Consider the following 20524-nt stretch of genomic DNA (forward strand, 5'->3'; position numbering starts at 1 on the left):
TCCACTTCATTTAATTGTTTTTCTAGTGTTTTATCTTGTTCCTTCATCTGATACATAGTCCTCTGCCTTTTCATTTTGTCTATCTTTCTGTGAATGTGGTTTTCATTCCACAGACTGCAGAATTGTAGTTCTTCTTGCTTCTGCTGTCTGCCCTCTGGTGGATGAGGCTATCTAAGAGGCTTGTGCAAGCTTCCTGATGGGCAGGACTGGTGGTGGGTAGAGCTGGTTGTTGCTCTGGTGGGCAGAGCTCAGTAAAACTTTAATCTGCTTGTCTGCTGATGGCTGGGGCTCGATTCCCTCCCTGTTGGTTGTTTGGCCTGAGATGACCCAGCACTGGAGGCTACAGGCTCTTTGGTGGGCCTAATGGTGGACTCTGGGAGGGCTCATGCCAAGGAGTACTTCCCAGAACTTCTGCTGCCAGTGTCCTTGTCCTCATGGTGAGACGCAGACACCCCTCGCCTCTGCAGGAGACCCTCCAACACTAGCAGGTAGGTCTGGTTCAGTCTCCTATGGGGTCACTGTTCCTTCCCCTGGATCCTGATGTGCACACTACTTTGTGTGTGCCCTCCAAGAGTGGAGTCTCTGTTTCCCCTAGTCCTGTTGAAGTCTTGTAATCAAATCCCACTAGCTTTCAAAGTCTGATTCTCTGGGAATTCCTACTCCTTTTGCTGTACCCCCAGGTTGGGAAACCTGACGTGGGGCTCAGAACCTTCACTCCAGTGGGTAGACTTGTGTGGTATAATTTTTCTCCAGTTTGTGAGTCACCCACCCAGTGGTTATGGGATATGATTTTATTGTGACTGCACCCCTCCTACCATCTCATTGTGGCTTCTCCTTTGTCTTTAGATGTGGGGTATCTTTTCTGGTGAGTTTCAGCATCTTCCTGTTGATGACTGTTCAGCAGTTAGTTGTGATTCTGGTGCTCTCGCAAGAGGGAGGGAGTGTACATCCTTCTACTCTGCCATCTTGAACCAATCTCCCAACGAATCTTCTAAATGGCATACTTCCTTCTGACTTCAACCCTTCAAGTCCAGACTATAGATGGCTGTCAAGTCTTCTCAGAAATACTTCATCATTGTCTTACCCTTCCTCATAAACTTGGAAAATTCTGAAATAAAGTCTCTTTATAATCTGACTTGAACCTATAACTTCCAGGTTTATCTTCAACTACTTCTGCAGAATCTTCTACCCAAGTTTTGTTTTGTATATTTTCTAAATTTGCATTTTTGTTTTTCCTCTAACCTTTGGCTAGAAGGACTTGACCTACTTACACCCTAACAGTTCTTTAAACTTCAACCTGAAACTTATTCCATCATATCACCTTCCTGGGACTCCAGTGATGTCTCCGTACCATGAAATTTTATTGGGCTAATCGTCTTCATATTCTCCTCATAATTTTTATCTCCTGCATTGAAATGTTCTGTATTTATATATTTTGTAACTTTTCACAATACTTAGCCCCAGTTTCACCAAATAAATGTATTAAGTGACTATTATATACAGTTTTTTTCACATATTTAAAGTTCCTTCTCAATTAGATTATTATGTCCCACAGTGCTCAAAATTTTGCCTTGCACATACTAAGTTTTCAACTATGTGCAGGTGGGCTGGCCCCATATCAATATAAATTTAAGTATACTTAAATTTATGATTATTAAGCTCATCCTTAAACGTTCTCATTCTTAAAATTGTCCCTCCCACAAGTGTTGAAATAAGTGAAAATAACATTTTACAGTAAAGTGCTAAATGTTATATTGTATAGTTTCCATTGTGCATAGTAGTTTTGTAAGTTTAAGTGAATTTTTGTTTTATTTTGTTTTGCATTGAGAGTAGGTAGTTGGAGAAACACATTGTGCAACAGTAGAAAAAGCATGGTGTTCTGAATCAAAAGATCTAGGTCTTAATTTTGCTGTTTCCTAGGTGTTTAGCTATGAGCAAATAATTTAATATCTCCCTGAATCTCTTTCCCCTCATATAGAATGTGGGTGATAATTCTAACAAAATTTAAGGCCCCTGTGGGATATTTGTCTGTTTTGATCACTGTTGTATCCCAAGTATCCAGAACAGGGCCTGGTACAGAATAAATACTCAATATATTTGTTGAATGAACACCTCTGCCAAAAAAAGTGTTTGTCAGATTGAAAAAAATTAATGTTTGTGAATGTGTTCTGATGAGGGATTCTTTAGTTTTGTGCAAAATTTTATGTGACGTCCTGAAGAAAAGGACATATCATTTACCAACTTACCCCTCGTGCCTGGCACATGGAGATGAACTATTCACTTATAACTTGTCTGAAGGCAGAAGTAGAGGCTGGCAACAGTAATTCCTATACTTGTATTTGCCATTGTACTCATATGTCATTATTTGCCTGTAACTTTTCTCTCATCATTTAAAATATGCTATGGTTGATATAGTTCAGGAAACCAATTTGTATCTGGGTATCAAAATCAGGTGCTACTAAATTACAATGTAGACTGGTAAAGCTATGTGTGAGTGTGTGATTTTTAGAGATAGATTAAAATATTTAAAGACATGCAGGGGAAATAGGAAAATTAACACCTCTTTGCCCTGTTATAGGATCTAGATGTTTTTCCTTTCATTTCCATTTGATAAATGTATCATATTCCCACTATGTGAACAGAGATGAATATAAAACATTCACATTCTATTTGTTTTCTTAGGAAAACCAAGTTAGCTCTATTTAATAAATGTATTCTTAGCCCCTCTACAAATATAATAAATAAGATTTAGAGTGGGTGAGATCACATAGTTAAAAAGAAATCAAGGTGCAAAGACAAGAATCTAGGCCATTAGTTTTCAGAGAGTGTCAAGCCATGATTATAGTAATATCAGGACCATTTGTTTGAAGGCTGTTATGCATTCTTAAGAAACCAAAACTCCTCTGTTTTCTTCATCATTGTATCCTCATTGCCTATATTTTTGAATAAGTAAATAAGTAAATGAATGCTATATTAGAAGTTCAAATAAGTTGTCAGGGAAAACCAAAATGAAAAGATTCCTTGGGAGAATCTGAAGAAGTTTTTAGAAGATAAAGAATTCTACTGGATTCAGATTAAGAGTAGGAATCTTGTTACATGAGGAGGGGGTTATGGGAAAAATTATTTTGTGCAGAGAATGGAACACACTCATGGATATTGAAGTAAAGAAAGGGAGCAAGTTCAGGAACGAGAGGTTTGATGATGATAGAAGGAAAAGATATAGAATATAAGAATATAAAAGATATAGAATATAAAATGTAAGCACTCTGAGGATATAAATCATGGACTTAATCTGCTGTCTATTTTTTTTAACATCACATATAGCCACTGAGATAGAACTATTACTCATTGATTGTTTGTTGAAGGAAACAAATGTTTATTTTACTCTGATATTAACAGTTCAGTGCATTTCTTGGTATTCCAGAGGGATGTCCTGGAAGTGGAGGAGATCCCTTGTTGATTTCCTGATTTCCCTAACATAGCTCCGACATTCTACAGCAGCTCAGCTCAGCAGTTATCAATACTTGAAAATTTGTCCTGCCATGTATGTTTAACGTGTTCTTTCTAATACTGGTCCAAGCAGAGCTAGAGAAACTAGATAATCTTGTGTCAGAATTCAGTATCAGTGTACTCCTCAAATTTATGTCATCCCCATAGCAATAGCCCCACCTCCCTCTACAAAGACATTGTGTGCAAAGGTGTTATATATGTGATATGGAATCATAAGTCCTTTGTTAGTAAGTCAGTAGGTTAAAATCTTGTGCTTATGAGAACAGTGCTATTGGGAAATAACTTCTCTAGGGACCAATTAACTTTATTTTGCCTGATGAATACTGAGTATATTCTTTACCCTAATAAATCATCTCATAAACCTGTGTTTCTGGTCACAGGGGCAACTAAATAAGAAAATATATGTCTGAATTTAAAAAATGAAAACATACAGCAAAGTAATACAACACATATATTTATATTGATTTCCTATTCTTTGCCAGGCGATTGGACACTGGGGCTCTTCCCTATGCAAAAAGAGGATGGTAGATGGAGAGAATGTTAACTCACAGTAAGGAATGCTTATTTTGATGATAGTGGGTGGTTAGTATCATTTGCTCCTAAAAGTTAGAAGATGAGGACATGAGAATTAAGTCAGTCACTTTAAAAAATCTCAACAGAATATGAGGTTTTGTTTTTTTTAAAAACACGCTCCGAGATATTTTATATATAACTGGTTAGTAACCTTACAACAGTTGCTCTAACTCTCACTGCATGTTAATATCACCTAAGGAACTTGGAAAAAAAATATATTGATGTCTGTTGCCCCCCTCCTAAAAGTTTTGATTTAATGGTTCTGTATTTGGCCAACATTTACTATGAAGTCACAGAAAGACTGAATAGTATTTTCCTCATTCTGGGAGAATGAAGGATGACCACAAAAGAATATTAGCAACATCCGGAGATTACAACAATCCCTTACTTCTAAACAGTCAGATATTCTTGTATTGGGCAAGACACAATCTGCTTTTCAAAAACAGAAGGGGAAATAAAATGAAAGAAACAAAATGTGTTCATATTTCCAAATGAAATACGAGAATGGACTTTACATAAAAATGAGCAAATATTTGCTTTATTTCCAATGTTGCTGCCATTGACAATGCCAATTCCATCGTCTAATTTTATGGAGGTTTTCTGTTTGTTTATATTTTTACATTTTAGAAACTAAAAGACAAATTTGTGTGCTGGCTTTTATTTACAGATGCAAGTCTGTTTACTGAAAACAAGAAAATAAGTGAAGAATTTAGACCATCCCCCAACTAGAGAAAAAGTAATTACAAATTTAGTTGTGAGCAACAAATAATTTGTATGGCAGGAGTTCAAATGGGCCACATTTCAGAGTTTTTAATGTGCAGCTGGGTTTGAGAATGCAGTCATGTTTGAAAACACTATCCATTAAGATCTAAATTTAAAAGTCATAAGGATTTTATTCACAATAGAAATAACTATGCGCTAGAAGTAAACTGAACAAAAATGTTTTTAAAAGAGCTGCAAGAAACACCTAAGGGACCTTGGGGAAGAATGAATAAAGGAAGAGAGATACCATGTTCCTGAATATCAAAACATTTCCAATACTTTAAAGATGTCTGTTTTTCCCCAAAGTAATTTTCAAGCTTAATATAATTAAAATAAAGCATCCAATGAGTCATCATTATTATTTTTTAGGAGTGAGAGGGATGTCACAAAAGCAATTCTAAATGTTGTTGTATACTTTTCTATTGACTCATCATGTTTAGGTTTTTGCTGAGCATAAAAAAGAGAATCTTAATAAATATCTGCTAATTGATATCTTGGTAGTTCAGTAAGTAATCAAGTCCTCTTGGTTTTAAATACACTATATATTTGATACTGAAATTTAGTATCAAATAGTATAACAAATATGCTATGTAGTATATCTTTAACTGTTTCTATTAGGAAAAGTTCCTCTGAGTTTTAATAATTGAAGATTCAACAGATCTTCAACCTTCCTATGGTCATAAATAGACCCAACATTTATTTATTTATTTACTTATTTATTATTGACTTACAATATTATGTTAGTTTCAGGTGTACCACACAGTGAATTCAATATTTTTATAGCTCACAAACCATACAAAGTTATTATAAAGTATTGGCTATATTCCTGTGCTGTGCATTGAATCCCTGTGACTTGCCTATTTTATAACTAGAGGCTTGTACTTCTTAATCCCCTCTTTTGCCCCTCCTCCTACCCCTCTCCCCTCTGGCAACCACTAGTTTGTTTTCTCTATCTGCAAGTCTGTTTCTGTTTTGTCATATTTGTTCATGTGTTTTTTAGATTCCACATATAAGTGAAAATGTACAGTATTTGTTTTTTCTCTATCTGACTTATTTCACTGAACATAATACCCTTCAGGTCCATCCATGTTGTTGCAAATGGCAAGATTTCATTCTTTTAATATTTCTGTCTGTGTCTCTATCTCTACCTCTCTCTATATCACATTTTCTTTATCCATTCATCTGCCCATGGGCACTTTGATTCCTTTCATATCTTGTCTGTTATAAATAATGCTGCAATGAACATTGGTGTGTACATATCTTTTGAAATTAGTGTTTCTGTTTACTTCAGATAAACACGCAGGAGTGGAACTGCTGTATCGTATGGTAGTTCTATTTTTAATTTTTTGACGAAACTCCATACTGTTCTCCATAGTGGCTGCACCAATTTATATCCTCACCAACAGTGCACAAGGGTTCCCTTTTCTACCCATCCTCTCTGACACATTTCTTGTCTTTTTGATGATAGCCATTCTGACAGGTGTGAGCTGATATCAAAAGAGGAGTCCTAAGGGAATATGACATATGAGAACCATGCCACTCAATCTCTTGGGACACAGCTTATCTTCACTCTAGATCCACTGGCAGCCAGTCCTCAGTGCAGCCAATCTTACCTGTTAATCGATTCTAGCCCTGGGCCAAAAACCCCATGTGAGTGAAGCCAGCTGTCAAAAACTATTTAAAAAATCAAATGAGCAAAACACAGCACCTGTTTCTTTTCCTTATTTTTACTTTACTTCTTCCAGATTCCCACTTTGTTTTTTTCTTGACCTTGTGTCTTTCTATCCCATCTTCCATTGACTTATAAAATATGGTTACATAAAGATATTAAGTATACTATTCATAGATTTACACAGGATGAATCAGTTGCTGTCTTCTAATAATCAAGAGTTACAAATAATCCCCTGCAGTAAAATTATAGATTGATTTCTCTGTGTTAATAGCATGTTTGAAAGGTTTATCATCTGTTAATGGGTTCTGATATGTTTTCCTAGAAGCATATGAAGAAAACTTTAAGAACACAAGAATACTGAAGATGGAGACATTATAATATCCAAAAATTATGTGGAATTATAAACATTCATAACTAGGTGCCATGTAGAATGGGAACCCATTTGCCACATCCATGAATGAAAATTGGGACTAGGTAATTCCTAAGTTCCATTCAAATTCTTACTAAGATGGCTTTATTATTAATTTCATTTCCAAGTACAGGTATAACTTTTTTAAGTACTGAGAATTGATTAAGAAAGGGAAATATGTAAAACAGAGATTTAAAAAAAATTCTAAATATATATTTACATGAGCCAAAACAAAATAAAATTTCCCAGGTGATGTATAGCCAAGTAACTAATTAAATGTCTGTCTAGACAAGAATCCCAAGTCCTCAAATCAGTTTTTCTAAACTGTACTCTGAAAACACTAGATCTCTAAGAACCTACCCCTCCTCTTCTCTAAAAAGAAAGAAAGGAAAGAAAGAGGGAGGGAGGCAAGGAAGAAAGAAATAAAGAGACAGAGAAAGAAAACAAAGAAAGAGAGAAGAGTTGCTTGTTTCATTTTAAACAAGCTTGGGCTTCTTTAGGCAAAGTTTCTTTACTTCACAGAATTTCTTAATGCCATTAATATGATCTTGAGCACTGTGAATCTATAAGCAGGAATACATATTTTTTCCCCCAAACTGATTTGGCCACAACAACTATTTTTATTACTCAATACTTGCTAATGTATTATGGGATTCATTTAGGAAATACTCCCCCAGATGATTAGACATTCTTCATAGAAGAGTTAACGTTACTCTTTCAATCATTCCAATTCTATGATGCCATATTTCTTTTCAAATATTAAACGAGATCATTCCTAAATTGCTTCTGGTAATGAGAAATGGGAAATAAACTTTTTTATTATTAGACTAATATGTAGCACATAATATTATTTCATTGAGAACTAAAACTTCAGTCCTTGGTCTAAGAGTTATGGTTTTCAAGACCAAGCAGTTATCTAATTTACCCCACAAGTGTATAATAACTGATTATTAGTGTTCAATTATCCATCATTTTTATTAATATGTCTCTTCATTACATTTCCAATGGGAGCTTAAAATGACTTTTTTTTGGAGGAATTAACTATTAAGTTCATAGCTGGATGCATGCTCCTTTCATTTCTTAGTGCTGTTCTATAAAATGGAACAGAGCTGTCACTGGTTAATTTATTTCCATGCCAAACCATTTACACTCTCCAGAGAAACTTCTGTTTAAATAAGGCATGCTTGACCAAGAAAGGTTGTCATGTATTAAGCGTCTCCGTGGGGAGTTGATGTTAAAAGCATAATTGGTTCAGTGGAGGGAACAGAAAATAAGCTCTTCTATTCACAGTCAGAAAAGCAGCTCCCAGTCATTTATGTATGTAAGTGTGCTGTCACTTCTAACTAAGAAAGTGCCATCATACATAATTAGCAGTAGGAAGACTTCTGCTTTTCAAACCTTCAGGATTTTTTTTTTTTCTACCCCGAGGACAAAAGTTCTCCTAATATGCATTCTCTTATTGCCATTTATCTGTTTGAGTGTGAGGATGCACTTTTCAACTTTTTCTATTTCCTATCAAAGAGAGAATCAGATTTCCTCTTGTTTCCTTCTTATTTCTCTTCTCAGTTTTTCATGATATTGTATTCCTCCTGGTATTTCATACTTTCTTCTAGTATGGAGAAAGCATTTATGCCATGGGATTTCAAGGTTATTCCTATGCTGTATAAGCAGAAGTATTTTCCAATGCTAAAAAAACAAAACCATTTTTAATGGCGGAGAAAAGATTAAAGACAACATCAATTGCGAAGAGAATCAGAATCCTCCTAGGATTTTTAATCCACAGTTCAAACAAGGTTCTAATTTCTTAATCATGGTATCGAAAGACTAATGCAACCAATAGAGAAAACCATTTATTCCCTCCCTCTTTAAACAGCTCTACTCAGCAATAGTTTCAACCTGGGGATAAAATACTTTATACAATTCTTCACTATGATTAGCCAGTGTTGATACAGCAAACCACAAAGGCATTTGCAACCTAAATTTTAGTTTCTTTTAGAAAATGTTTGATTTTCCCTTGGCAGCACAATTTATTGTTTCTATTGCCTTTCCAGCAGCGTGAATTCAGACTAACTTTTTCAGCTTTCAGAAATGATGGCTTAATACTCTCTCTACTCTTTCTTACATACAAAAAAAATACAAAATGTTGTGGCTGATTTGATTTTTAACTTTTTTGTGTTGTTAAACAACACGGACTGTATGATATCAGTTCTTTGAAATGTGTTGAGTCTCAGGAGTGACTTAGCATATAATCAATTTTTATAATAGTTCAATGTGTACTTGATAATAATGTACTATCTCTACTTGATTACAGTACCCAGAAAGATTATGTTTTGTTTTCAAAATCTTCTATATCCTGGCTAAATTTCTGATCTACTTGGTCACAAGTTTCTCATAGAGTATTATAAAGATTTCCCACTATGATTAGTGAGTTTGTTAGTATCTCCATATAAATCTAACAGGTTTTGCTTCATATATTTCTTCAAGACGCCAATAATATTTTAATATATTCTTACCCATTTGTTTCTTTTATTACACAATGCTAATATTCATCTCTATTAATGCCTTCTACCTAGATTCCATTTTATCTAACGTTAATATTGTTAACAATTTTCTTTTGTTTAATGTTTAGTAGTACATATTTTTCATATCTTTATTATTTAACTGTTCATTTTGCTTTTGTTTTTGATGTGCTTACTTTGTATTTTGTGTTATCTGTTCCTAGCCCCTCTTCTTTGCTTCTTCCTCTTATCTCCCTTTTTTGCCTTCTGTTAATTGATATATATGTTGATAATTACCATTTATGTTTCTCTGTTAGTTTGAAATCTATGGATTGTATTTTAGTATTTAGTTGTTATGTTTACATTTCAATCTATATTTCAACATAAATTTTTCTGACAAAAATTAGTAAATATCTTCATCTTCCTCCAGAAGATAACTTTATTATTCTCCCCTCTTACCACTCTCCCAATCTTATTATTGGCATCTTGAGATGTATTTTTATTTTTATGTTGTTAGGTAATTTGTTCTGTTTTACAAATAGTAAAATTATGGAAAATAATTCTCTGAGTAAAAGAAAAGCTTAGATTAACTTACTTCACTCAACACAAATGTTTTTAAAAGATAACTTTTAACTTCTGCCTTTACAGTCTATTTTTGAAGATATTTATAAGCATTCAGTTGAAGAAAACCTTTCTCACTGCCAACTCTTATGAATCCAATTTTTCTGCTTTACATCTATCTTACAAATAGTCTTTGTATCTGAGGTTCTGTGGCATGATGGAGAGTGGTATTTAACATTATGACTTCCCTATTCAACATGGAAAGCAGAGTAACAAAGCGTCTTGACATTTAGATGCTTTCCTAGTTTTACTTATTTTGTGTGTATCATGGAAAAGCCTGAAAGCTTTATTACTCACTGAAGCAAAGTATCATGTTATTCCACAAAATAACACCAAGATTAAGCCCATCTTCTTATTTTATAATTTACAGTTGTGTGTTTGTAGGTGACCTTTGTATAATATCCATTCTGTGTGTTCTTTTCCTAGTAAAACTTGTACTCAATGTCTAGGCAAATGGAACCATCTTCAGTTATTCATATTTTTGCTTAGTTCGTTTGAAAGTGCACCTGCAATATATCTACTGAACACAGAGAAGAATGGTTTCTCTCATCCAATTTTTGTTCCTTATTTGAGACAAGGAAGAACAGCTTATACATTAAGGGTTATATATTACAATCACCAGGAGAGAACTCTTGGTATTTGGCTCCAAGATGATTTACAGACATCTGCTAAGAAGTTTATTGATCACTGCTGAGTAAGAATGAATTACTAATTTACACATATGTAGCATCTCTAATCTGGGTTCTTCCTAATTTAGAGATTCAAATGAAGAGAATATTATAAGTAAACTCATGCTTATTAACAAACAAGAGACACATTTCATTATTGGCTTATGGGAAACTCCTTTTCCATTTTTCTGGTAAAGAATAAAGTTATGAGTTGAGAATGGGGTTTTCAAGTAATTAATATATAAGAATCTTACCATCTGGTTAACTTTCCTGGGTTTATACCTTTATGATATCTGTGTATATGACTGACTCTCCCTCTTTCTCTCTCTCTGTCCTTCTCTCTGTCTCTGTCTCTGTCTCTCTCTCTGTATATATACATATATATCAAAATAAGTTAAAAAACAAGTAAAACATTTGTAATCTTACACTTGAAATGAAAATATAAGTAGGATCTCATAATTCTTTTCCAACAGAATAACATTTTTTGCTCTGTGCAACTTTAAGTCCAAGAAGCAATAACAACTCAGTTGCAGTGAGCTCACCTACTACCCAGGTGATACTCTCTAAATACCACTTTCTACAAAAAGATGAGAGTTCTTTGGGGGAAACATGGTTGATTCCAGGTCTGGGGAAGAAAATATGCAAAGTTAACTTGTGCTTATATTGCTGTACCAGAAAGAAAGGATGATATATAAAACAAATGAGTCATGTCAGAGGAAACAAGACAGTCTGCAGGTTGACAAAGATGGGAAAATTTTGAATTCATCAAACCAAAACACATCAAATACATAGAAATCTAGAATTCATAATGATACTCAAATGAATTTTAGGCAGCAACTAGAACACTAACTCATTATTCTGAAAAGTGGTAAATAAAGTAAAGGGAGGAGCATTGGTTTTGTACCCTTATATTGTTGGATAACCAATAGTTAATAAGAGAAAGTCTTCTTCATAAAAAAATTAAAGGTAATAAATGTGGGAGGAATGATAAAAATGTTATACTACTATTTTGCAGTCTCTAATGAAATAATGGATCTAGGCAATGATCAATAGTGAATGCTAAAAGCATTTGGTGAAAGGCTGATGGGGAAATGGTGAAAGGCTGATAGGGAAATTATAAAAGGAATAAATCTGATGTATTAAATTTCTATTGTTGTCATAATAAATTACGACAAATTTAGTGGCTTAAGAGAACACATATTTATTATTTCACAATTCTGTATATTAGATGTCCAAGTACAGTGTGACTCAGTTCTCTTACCTAGATTTCACAAGTCAGAAACCCAGTTGCCAGCAGGGCTTCATTCTTCCTGGAGGGTCTGGGGATGAATCTGCTTCTAAGCTCATCTAGGTTTTTGGCAGAGTTCAGTTCCATGCAGTTGTAGGACTGAGGTCCCATTTACTTGCTGGTTTTTGCCTGGGGGTCATTCCCAGCTTTAGAGGCCACTTCTACATAGTCAGCAACAACAGTTTTACTCCTTTTCATGTTATGAAATCACTGACTTCCCCTTCTGCCTCATCTCTCCTGCTACCTCTTCTCTGACCCCAGACTGAGAAACCTTTCTGCTTTTAAGGGCTCAGGTGATTAGACTGGATCCACCCACTTAATCTAAGATAATCTCTTTATCATAATTAGATCTTTGAAGTCCCTTCAAGCAGTACCTAGGTTAGTATTTGATTGACTAACCAAGGCCAGGAACTTGGGTGGGCATCTTTAAAAGTCTGCCTACCACAGCTGAAAATACTTGAAACTACTAATCAATCCCAATCAAATCCAACTGTAGCGTTGGTAAAAAAAAAACAAGTAGAGGTTGAGTTTCCAGTTCTGCATATAAGGACCTTGGAAGTCACCATATCAACTTAACAACAAACAGAAAGCTGAAAAGACTGAAAAATCAACAACTCTTCTTGAATTCATGAGAGAGGAGAGGACATAGGGCAAACCACTGCCCCCCAGGATAGGACAGACAGGTGAATACAGGGAGTCAAGGTTTACAAGGGCAGATTCACAAGCAGAAGCTGCCTCAGGAACCAGTGCCGGGGTAGGAAAACCTGAACTGTAATTGATAATTGCTGAAGGCTCAGTGTGGACAAGTCTGAGAGTTAAAAATTCCAGGAGAACCCATTGATGGTCAGGGGTGTGGGGGCAGTGGGTGCCCACAAAATTGTGAGGTTTACCTACAGGAGCTCTACTAAATTCCCGGAGTAAATATCAAAGAATATCCCTTCCTGCTTTCAGCAGGGGTAGGCAAAAGGAACCATTTTGAAATACGCCAGAGCATTCTTCTTAACATGGCCTGACCTCAGGGGAAACTAGTTAGCCTGAGCCTAAAACTATTATCAGAGCTAAACTGACCTGGGGACGGAAAAAACCCAACTCTAGCCATTTTTCGCCTACCACAAAGAAGAGAAATACTAAATACAACCCACTCTAGGCATCCTCCCCCACCTAAGGGGGAGAAAAAAACTGAGAAACACTTTTAAAGTTTGCAGTGTAGAGGCTTAGGCTCATTAGAAGACTGAGACCTAAACACAGTACTGTAGAATGCCTCCTCTCCTCCTAAACCTTAAAGATCTATTTACAGTAGTTTCTTTTACCCAGTACATCATGTTTGGCTATCAAGAAAAAATTACAAGGCATTCCAAAGGGTAAAAAAAACACAATTTGAAGAGACAGAGAAGGCACCAGAACCAGACATAGTAGGAATGTAGGAATTACCAGAGGGTAATTTAGAACAACTATGATTAACATGCTAAGGGCTGTTATGGTAAAGAGAACATGTAAAAACAGATGGGCAATGTAAGCAGAGAGATGGCAATCCTAAGAAAGAACCAAAAAGAAATGCTAGAGATGAAAAACGCTGTAAGAGGAATGAAGAATGCCTTTGGTGGGCTCATTAGTAAAAGAGAACAGTGAAGAAAGAATCTCTAAGCTAGAGGATATGTCAATAGAAACTTCAAAAACCAAAAAGAGTAGAGAACAAAGACTGAGGATAAAAGAGTGGAATGTCTATGGAATGTGGGTCAACTACAAAAGATGTAACATACACATAATGGGAATACCAGAAAGAAAAGAAAGGAACAGAAGGAATATTTGAAACAATAATGACTAAGAATTTCCCCAAATTAATGTCAGACACCAAACCACAGATCCAGGAAAACCACAGATCCAGGAAGCTTAGAGAACACCAAGCAGGATAAAAGCAAAACAAGAACAAAAACCTAAAACAAAAAACTCCTACATTATCATTTTCAAACTACGGAACATCAAAGTAAAAACATCACTGGTTGCTAGGGATTGGGGCTGCAGGAGGATGAATAGGCAGAGCACAGAAGGTTTGGGGGTTAGTGTAAATACTCTGTATGATACCATAATAATGGATTCATGTCATTATACATTTGTCCAAACCCATAGGGTGTACAACACCATGAGTGAACTGTAATGTAAACTATGGACTTTGGGGAATTATGATGTGTATGGCAGTGCATCAGTGGTAACAAATGTATCATTCTGGTGGAGGATGTTGATAATGGCAGAGGCAATGCATGTGTGGGAGCAGCCGAGAATATATGAGAAATCTCTGTACCATCCCCTCAATTTTGCTGTGAACCTACAACTGCTCTAAAAAAGTAGTCACAAATAAAAAAAAAATTAACAAAGCTAGGTAGTTTAAACCTTTCACACACACAAAAAAGAAAAATTTTAAAGTGTTAACTGTTGATGCTGGCTGATGGGTACATGGGATTTTATGATATTATTACAAAATTCTTTCTTCTTTTATGTGTATGCTTCCATAATAAAAAGAATAAATAAACTTCACCTTAGATTTCCCCAGCGTGGTGCCTCAATTGCACTTAAGAATGATCCATAGATCCTTGTTATCCAGCCTTCTCGCTTATTCTGTGTCCCCCACATTGATAACATTACCACCTTGCTTGGAGCAGAGTCTTGGTTGGTGAATGCAGTTGGTGAAACCAATCCAACCTTGAGGGAATGGGGAAGGGAACCCATCTCCAAATATCTAGATGGCCATTGCTGATTATATTCCCTTTTTGTAAGTGAATCTATAAGTTGAAATGGTCTGTTGTTATCATTTGACATCCATTACCAGTGTCCTGGTTACAGCTGCTAAAGAACCTGGCCACCTCGCTATGATTAAATTTGCTGCAGTTGGGAATAAGCATATGTACTGAGTTGGGCTCCTTCGTGACCTATTTCCATTTTGCCAGAAGGATCTTATTTCTATTCTTACAATAATTTTAACCCTTCCAAGCCTGAAAGTCTGGTCCTTAAATGAGTTTTAAAGAAATGACATTTTCACTATAAATAGAACACTAAATTAAGTTACCATAAATAGAAGGTAACTATAAAAATAATCAATATAAAAACTTAGTAATGTTATTAAAATTTATTTAAATTCCCTCATTCTTTGAGTGTAGAGATTGTCAGTTGCTGCTGCAAGATAAAACTCTTCTGAGGCAAATGATGGCAAAATCAATTTCCACTGTATCTGCTACTTTGTGTTCTTTCCTGTAGCTCCAATCACAATTATAATTATAAAAATATCATATTTGCTTCTTCTTTAAGATGGGATTATTCAGTATTGTCTATGGTCACATTGCTTCCTGAGGATACACATTGATCACACTTGAACATCACCAAGACATAAGGAAACTCTGGCAACAATCCTTTGAATCTTTCTAGGGGTCTGTATATTGCTCACATAATTTTCTGCTTCTTTCTGAGTGTCTTTTTCATTCTTTAATCATAAAATGGACCCACTGTCTTCATATGTTGTAGAGATAATCAGTCACGAGAATTCTGCAAATTAGCCTAATTCCTGTTGATAAATTCATAGACAGCCTGGCTCTTTGCTTCTAGCAACCTTATGCGTTGGTAGAGGTTAGTAATAATCTTCAGTTGGGTTAGTTTCCTGATCACAATCCAATCATCTACCAAGCGTGATAAAACACAGTTGAGAACTCTGGCTTAACAAAGACTGTGTATGGGTAATTATATCTATTATAATTTGGACCTGGCAGGTGCCCTGAATGACATGCCCAATATATCCTGAAGCAAATGATTTAAGCCATATAGTAAATATAGCAGTCAGAATGAAAGACAAGAGAAAGACAATGAACTAGAAATCTTTGGAGGCTACCATCAGCAGACAAACATTTTGAAATAAATCCATTGTTTGAAAGAATGGAGGAAAAAAAATTTAAAAAGAGTTAATAGGGTTCCAGTGACGGCTGTTTTATTTATTTACTTTTGTTTGTTTTTACCATCAGAACCAAGGCAGATCTGCATATATTTGAAGCTATGACTTGAAGGATACAGGGAGAAGATTGGCACTTTTGGAAAAGGAGGGAATGTGTGATCCGTTCAGAGTCAGGAACAGAGTAGAATGTCAGCCTATTTCAGGTGTAAGTGATAACAGACTACAGAGCTGGGAGAAAATGCACAACTCTGAAATCTCCAGAAATTTTGTATTATAGCAAATTTTTGAAGAAATATGACATATGAACAGTGCTTATCTGGAAGGACAGAATTGACATTGATGTAGTAGTATCTGCATTCAGCAGGTAGGGAAAAAGAAGATTGTTTTCAGTTCAAATAGTACCTTGGTTTGGTTCTTATTTTCTTAGCTTGATGGTAAAGAAGATGTGGTGTGTATATCTATCTATGTATCTATCTATGTATCTATGTATCTATCTATCTACATACCTACCTATCTATCTATGAAAGGGAAAGAGAGATACTGTATGATATCACTTTTATATGTAGAATTTAAAAACAGCCAAACTCATAGAAACAGAGTAGAATAATGGTAACCAAGTGCTGGGGGGTGGGAGTATGGGGGAGATTTTGGTCAAAGAGTATATAAACTTCCAGTAGCTACTAATCATGGAAGTTAAAGATATTTTAAAGTTTAAAAAATTATGTATCATACCATGATCTTATGTCATAAAACTGATTTGATAATATAATATCTATACAATTAAAAATATAACCTAAATATAACTAGTTTCCTCTCTGAACTAATCCTGAAAGTCTGGTTTTGAAGAGGTCAAGGAAGTACAAGTCATCAGATTAGCACTGTGCAGATGGGGGCACAGAAGGGACCAGACAGGTGAGAGGATGCATGTGACAGTCTTTTATAAGACTCATCACTTTGACTTGTAAAGAAGAAAATGACACCATCTGTGCTGTCATTTTTGTTAACCTTCTGCTTTGAATAAGAAAGCTAAACTGAATACTGAGAATAGGTGGATGAACACAAAACAATATTTGCATCAGGGTTATTGAAAATCAAAGGATGAATAACCTTGCCTCTCTCATGCTTATTGTACATGTTTTTGTAGATAGTTATCTTCATGATTGAGAAACTATTTGTTTTGTGGGAAAATACTATGCATTAATTCTAGTTTGAAATTCATCTATTTTTATGCATTAAAATCATACTTTTGATGTTAGTGAGCTATTTATTAGGTAATATTTCACTACGGCTCTTATTTTTAACATCTCATTTTTAATAACCAATCAGAGAGAGAGGAAGTAATTTTGATTTTTACATGTAATTTAGCAAAAAAGAAAGGAGAAAAATTTTAATGTTAATGACACCATACATATTTTCTTGGTTTGACTAAAATTGTGAGAGAATAATATTGTCTTTTATAACTACTAGTCTTCCAGTTTTATACTATTTTGAGTGATTTAATTTCTCAGATCCTTAAGACATTCATTTCTTTTCTTCTATCACATCCTGCTCAAGGGAAGAGAACTAATCTATTCAGATCCTCAAAGGTCTGTGTAATATGCACTACCAGTCACACTAGTTCCTTATGTCCCTGAGTGCCTTAGTATCTAGCCATGTGATCGACCAAGCTGTATTTCTCCGTGATTCCTGTATCTTATGTTGGACTAGGTACCTGTCATTTGTACTGTTTAACTTATATAGCTACCCAATTACCTACTTAGATTTCCTTGCCTCATCTCTAGTACATAATATATTCTTATTAAATGTGTGCTTTTATTTGCTGACCGATTTCAGTACCCATAGGATAAAACTGAAACTCCTTAGTACAGCATGTAAGGTCCTTCACTATTTGACTGAAATTGCTGTCCAGAGCCTCATCTCCTTTGATTTCATCTCATACCCTTTGTGTCAGCTGAAGCTATAATCTTGCAGTTCCTTACACACTAGTCTCTTGGCCTAGAATGTACACATCTCACCCCTCCATTGTTCCAAGGCTAATCTTGCATACCTAACCCCGCTTGGCTCACATGCCTCTCTAATGTGAATCCTCCCATAATTTCCATGGTAATGACTTGTCCAACACACTTATTTTGATAGAGTTTACCTTCAAGTGATTTCTTCAGCAAAGAAGAATGGAAGGTAAACTTGACTCTGTGAATATTGAAGATATCTATGTTGTGTTCATATTTGATTGAGATCAAAAGTAGATTTAGATAATTGTGAAGAAACCTTTTTGCAGAAGAGGTGATTTTTTTTTCAAATTTACTTATATATTTAGTGCAATTCCAATTAAATTATAAAATTTAAAGAGAAGAATAAGGGAAACATGCATATCCTTTTGTAATATATGTATATCCCAAAGCTGATACTACTATATTTTTAATTGTAATATATTATAAAATCACTTATTATAAAGAAAGGAACACAATTCTTTATAAAGTTATTTACTTTTATGTCTGCCTCTCCATTCTAGACTGGAAGACACTTGTTGACAAAAACTGTGTCCTATGGTTTTTTCTAAACATAGAGCATTGCTATAAATAAATGATTCAAATAATAAACTATAAGTCATAAGAATTGATATTATTTTTGACATACTAACTCAATATCTTCTCATGGTCATATTATCTTAGTTCAGATAAATAACTTAATAGAATGGAGAAACATCTAAGAGCGAAACTCCTAAGTTATGAGTCATGTCTGAAAATTTAGAAAATTCAAAAGTAGCTTCATCATAGATTCTAAGCATGATCTTTTTACTCTTTGGAGACCAAAGCAATATCATTTCTAAATAACTACTGAATATTCATTTTCTTATACCCTGAGGCAAAAGGTGTCTCTTTCATAGGTGTTTTAAAGAAAGTGATTTAAAATATATTACCTAGCTTTGAAGAAAATATAATCCCACATCTTGAGATTTCTGATGATAAGCAAATAGTGAGAGGGAGTGGGTTCTGACATTAGACCACATTCAAGAATTAAAGAACAAAACAAAACAGGGAGATATGCCCAAAGAGGAACCAAGGTTCAGATGGGGAGAGACAAGACGCAGTGTCAAGATTTAGCAATTTCAAGTTTTCAATTAGGAAAATATATAGGTAGGTGACATCCAGAATTGTGGCAACAATGATCTCATTACTTAGTTTATATAAATATCTCTTATGCTTGTTGTTAATCAAGCAGCAAAAGTAACATACAGGAAACTCAGTGTTCAAAGTCAGAATGGTCAGAAGTTGAGTAGTTTTCCCCTGGGCAACAGAGAACCAGCTGTTGAGAAAGGGTTCAAGGGCAGTGCTCAGGGAGTTCAATCTTCAAATGCAGTCAAGGGAACATATAAACACAAGTTCATAAACTGTAACTTATTGATATTATTTCTGATTTTTAATGTTATTTTATGAAGAGTTAAGAACTGACTTGGAAAGTAATTTGACATTTTTCTTCTCATGATCATGTACATGACCACAGGGAAAATTTAGTGGATTTGATCATTTGTATATTTTATATACTTACCCTATTGTCATAGTCTTGGCTGTAATTGTCACTTTTCTCCAAATCCTGTTTTTAGTCCTCTCAATGTAATTAACTCTAAGAGTCTATTAAAAATTACTCACGTGTCAAAATTTCTATTTTTTTCAGCCTCAAATTTCATTTGGAGGTGTCATGGAGATTAAACCAAATTTAGAACCCCAAATGATTGCCATAATAGAAAGGCAGGAGTAGAAAACAAAATATATACTTCAATTCTCAGTAAAATAAAATATAAATATGAGATTTTCCCAGACATTTATAGGGTATTTAATGTGCACACAGAGGCATTACTCGACATAATTCATTTAAACAAGGATTCTAATAGTATAAAGCAAATCCATTATACACACATGAATATTAAGACACATTAAAATTTAATTAATCTGAATAAGCTATTGTATCCTATTTTCTATCTATATTGTTAGAATGTTCAATATAAAAAAACTAACAAAATTATTGAATATGTTCACACATATTAAATTGGGATTAAGAAAACTTCAGCTTCCATTATTGTCAATGAAATATTTTTTTCCTATATTATGTTACCATTCAATAAATTATAGACTACAATCTCATTTTTATAACTGAAATGCAAAGCCCCAGAAAGAAGAATATGCTGAGAAAAACATTCAGAAGTTTCTGTTTTATTTTATCTTTTCTGGCTTGGAATTCAGATATCTAATAAAAATAAAAATTTTTGACATTGTTAACTATTGAGCATATCCTATTTAATTAGTTATTTGTGTTTTATTCACCGACTGCTAAAAGAGAATCAAAAGAAATATAAGGCACCATATAAAGCGTTTAAAGATTTATCTTCCTCTTCTTGATGAGGCAAGGTGAACTCCTCAGTATCCCCTCATTGCCTTTAATATAAAGTCTGAGTCTTAACATTTATGATATGATGCTTCAATCTCTTTGCTCTAGATCTTAGAGTTGAAAATGCAAGTGACTAGTCCAAGTAGAGTCAAGCTGTAAGCCTAGCTGGAGTGCAAAATTCATTGTTGAGTCAAGAGGGAATG

Source organism: Eschrichtius robustus, chromosome 13 (assembly GCF_028021215.1).
Source record: "Eschrichtius robustus isolate mEscRob2 chromosome 13, mEscRob2.pri, whole genome shotgun sequence".
Lineage (NCBI taxonomy): Eukaryota > Metazoa > Chordata > Mammalia > Artiodactyla > Eschrichtiidae > Eschrichtius > Eschrichtius robustus.